A 4,791-nucleotide genomic window follows, 5' to 3' on the forward strand; every position below is an offset into this window, starting at 1 on the left:
CACAGTTGACCACTAGCCGAGACACGAATTAGAAGCACAACAATTTTGGAAAGTAATTGATTACCTTAAATGTTGGAAACACCTGTGAAATGTATCAAGCTCGAGAAGTAGGAACCAAGATAGGGTTAAATGGTAAACTCGACCTTAACATCAAGGGGAGTATCACCACCATTTCTAGCTAAGTATGTAACGAAAATCATTAGCATGAAGGAAGTCATTACAATTTACAAGAAAGGAAATTAAGACAAGTCAGTTGGTTCCAATAGAGAGATAATTAACTATCCATGAATTTACTAATCAAATAGTAGTATTAACCATAAGCATAACTTCTTAAATTAAAAGAACAAATATACACATCTGAAACATCCACTACGAACATCAATATTGGAAACTTAGAAATATCACGGTGAACATTTTAGTATGGCCAAAGAGCATAAATACCCTCAACGTAATCCGACCAAGGATAGCTCAAGTATAAACCCTCATATGATACTATGAGCATAGAGCAGAAGGATAAACAAAAATTCAAGAATTAACCAAATACAGGGTAAGAACTCTAGGGTTATCCCATGATCCAAACATGTGACCATAGTCCTCTGAGGATCGTCAATGAGTCGAAGTGCAACAAAGAATCAAGGGCTATGTGTTTGCCAACCTGGTAGCGTAGGAACAATGTTGCTAGATAACTATCAGAGTCGACGAACTTAGTGGCTATCCTGTTAACCTGAAAATGAAATCAACCTTTAGGTTAGATTCCATAAGTATAAATCGGCCACAAGAAAATGAAAGAAGCTGGTTAGACAAATGTTAATGGAAAAAACAAAACAGACTTAATTCCATTACCTATACCGGCGGTGATTAAAGAAACCCCATGCAGTAAAACACTGTATGCAGTATTACAATGTGGCATTTAAGCATAATGCAGAGTGGAAGGGAGTTGAGCAGTCATGGCGTGTCAATTTTCAGAGGCCTTGTGCTCCTCCCGTAGGAGGAAGGAAACCATGGAACGGGGTTACAGAGCCAAGTTACGTGGTGGAGAGGAAGGAAAGTGAGCCCTGTATGCGACAAACCAATGAGAAGTTACCCTAAATATTTTGCAAATGATCCTAGCCGTTGAATGAACGCAGGACAATACCATCGTTGGATCAGTACATGTGGCGGTAGGAGGGGTGCACACCTAGTGACGAGACTCGGAGCCTGAGGTCCACCCAACATGAGTTAAGAACTTAGTATTGCAATAACACTCGACTATAAATGAATTAAAAACGCAACCATAACCTTATGTACATGATTCCCATTTGCTACAGAATGTATTAAAGCCATGCTTGAATTTGAATAATGTTCTCATTAAACTCGGTAGTAGGAAGTGAACCTTTCTTTTCAACTGTGCCAATTAACAATTCTGTGACTATTAACATTCATTGCAATTAATTAGTAGGTAAATAATGGTCATTTTAAATAAATAAAAAATATTTATGTTATTGTATTGTTGAGTTAATTTGCATGTGACAGGTGTCGATTTTTTGTTTCCTTTATGTGTTCCTATTCTATTTTTATTTATTTCTCTTTTGATAACAATGGTATCAAAACTAAGGGAAATGTTGCACATGTTGTGTGGTTATACATGCGATGATGAGAGATGGGTGTAGTAGATCCAAGTTGTTTTGAGGATATTGTACCTATAGTAAGAAGGCTAGTTCAAGGTGACATAAGCATAGTAGATGAATGCTAATTGGAGGTTAGGTAGTGCGTTTAAATTATGGATCAACATGCACTAGAGATATAGCAAGAGAAAGGTCATGTAGTTACATGGATGAAAGAATGTATATCGAGCCACTAGTGCTGACGCTAGGTTAAGGAGATACCACGTGTAGCTATATGGATGAGAAAATGTCGACACCGTCGATGGTTCTAACGCTTGGTTAATGAGCTAGTATGCTATGGGTAACCACAACAATGTGGGAATATTGTAGAGTGTTTGGTCCAAGGTCTAAAACCTAGCAATAGGCATGATGTATTCCCTAAGGTTGTTGCAAGGCCTATTAATAAGGTATACATATTGGAGCATGGTAAGATATGATGTCATCCCTCTCCTTCATAGAGATGATGGAAGATTGAGTTGCGTAATAAATCACTAGAATAGCTAAGCAAGTGGCATGTGTGTTTGTATTCCAACGTGAACTTAGTTTGTTGTAAGACTTGGTATTCATTAATACATGGAGTAATGTGGTGGCACATGGAGTTATGTGTAATCAATTTGTGGAATGGACCACTTGAATAGGTACGAGGGTGGAAATTTTACTCATATTCTAACTTTATGGGGAAATGTGTCATCCTAGGATGTGATATGGTTGATGAATCATGTATGAGAAAGTGTTCAAGTTAGATATAGTGGATAGCTACATATGTATTTTGGTGGATGGAAAATTATTTATATGGACTTCAACACAGATACTGAAACCAAGTTGATCTCCTAAAGTTAAGCTAAATGGGGAAATTGTTAGGGTAGTTAGGGTAAAAACTTGACTAAGTCATATAGTCAATTTGATATGATCATAAAATTTTTATTACTGATGGTTGATGGGATTGAGGTTTTCGTAACAAATGGTTTTTCCCATGTTATTTAGCATATTTAAGGGCATGATAGAGCAATCATAAGACACCTTTGGGTCAAAGAATAATATATTTATTATTAGGATTTAGTTTCATGTAATGGTTTCCAGGATAATTTACAGTGTCCATGTGTTGTTTCTTTAATATGTTTTTATGAGTAAAATTCCTTATTCTTTAGTAGTTAGTAGTTTAATATATGCCATGGTATGTACTCAACAAGGTATTGCACATTCAGTTGGAGTAGGTAGTGGATTCCCTGCAAATCTAAGCAAAGTACATTAGTAGGTGTTAAAGTGGATTTTGAGTTATCTCAAGAGTACTAGTCATTTTCTTAATGTTTCAGTAATAACAATGTTTTGCATGAAGTTTAAATAGATGCAAATATGGCTAAAGATTTGAACACTAGAAGGTCGATCACTAGAAGTGTAACAATGTTCTGGGTTCCTATACTGCAAAAATTAATATCCCTCTCAATAGGAGAGGTAGATTACATAGTTGCAACTTGGAATCTTGCAAAGAGATATTTTGGATACAACTATTCCTAAGAGATCTTGGAATAAAACAAGACAACTATGTGTTGCATTGTGACAATCAAAGCACCATTTATTTAGAAACAAGCCTAACATATCGTTTTAAGAAAAGGAATATTGATTTCAAATATCATCGGATTCACCATGTGCTATATGATGTGCTCCCATAGTTGGGAAGGATACACAGTGGAGACAACCTAGTTGATATGTTAACAAATAACAAATTTTCCATGGGATAAATAAGAGAAACCATGGCTATCCTGATTCAAACACGACGAAAGTTTTTTTTTGGACAAGATTTTTAGCTAGATAGAAATAATATAAAAATATTCACCAAATCTTCCATTTGGTCTAAAGTGGAGAATGTTATATGTGACTCCAAATCAAATGGATATATATATATATATATATATATATATATATATATATATATATTACTTCTTCATACTTCTGTGTTGTGCTTTAGAATGTTATGAAATGAGTGAAATGGGTCATGGTTTTTGGCATGTGGTATTGGCAATACATTCCTCATTTATAATGGGTGAAAGTGAGTAATTTAGATGTGAATGGGAGAAAAATGAGTGGGTGAAAAGGCTCGTTATTGAATCTTATTTCTTTATTTTTTATTTTATATTAAAAGGTCCATTCCTTTCCCCATTTTTTCCCATTGCCAAATAAATTTAGCATGTTGTTGGTAACCCCTATCATTTTACTCACTTTTTTTTCCAAGTTTTTTTTGTTGATTTTTTTTTGGAATTCAACCAGTAATGGGATCCTTAGTTTCATTCTTCAAAATAAGCTTAATCTTTCATTGGTTGAGAAAATAAAATAGTTTACTAGTCAAAAAACTTCAAAGGTAAAGAAACAAAATTCACCACCAATAAAATCTCATAAATACTTGTAGAAGTCATATTTCATCCTATCTCACACAAAAAGTAGGTATCTTTAATAACCAACCCCATATGAAAATGAGAGGTAAACATATCTTTAACCTTAGCAAGATCCTCAATGAAAGAGCCATGCATTCAACTTAAATAGTGAGGAAGGAGGTGAATTAACATGTTTCCCCAAAGAAATTATAGTTTGAAATGGAAAATGATTTGATCCAATCACATTTAAGAGCATATCAATAGGATGAAGCTAATTAGAGAAAGTCAAATCTTCCCAAGGCCCATAGCAATATAGCCAAAGTTGCACCTTAGAATTTCTGTACAAATACTTAAATAATGTATACCAATTACCCTAATTCTAGCCTCTTTCACTTCCAATTGGGATGAAAAATATAAAGACTCATATGTTTGCAATGACACCAGACATGCTTATTTGAGCCATTGATCATTGATCCTTTAAGTCCACATTTATTGCCTTCCATTCAACCATATTGAAATCCCCTCCTACAATCCACTTCATAACTAAAAGGGAGGAAGCCATATAGTACTAAAGCCAACATAAATTCACTTTTGAGATTAGGAGCATACATGGCATAGAAATTGAGCACCCAATTTAGAATCAAAGGATGACCCATACACATCAGTCATCAACGTCCAGACTATATACAACTACAAAACTCTAAGAAAATAGAAGATCACTCCCTTGAAAATGCTCTTAAGTCCAAAAAGGTTAAAATACGTCCAGACTATATACAACT

This window comes from Pinus tabuliformis, chromosome 1_2 (assembly GCF_031772625.1).
Source record: "Pinus tabuliformis cultivar Carrire ecotype Pingquan chromosome 1_2, CPIR1, whole genome shotgun sequence".
In the NCBI taxonomy this organism is placed as follows: Eukaryota; Viridiplantae; Streptophyta; class Pinopsida; order Pinales; family Pinaceae; genus Pinus; species Pinus tabuliformis.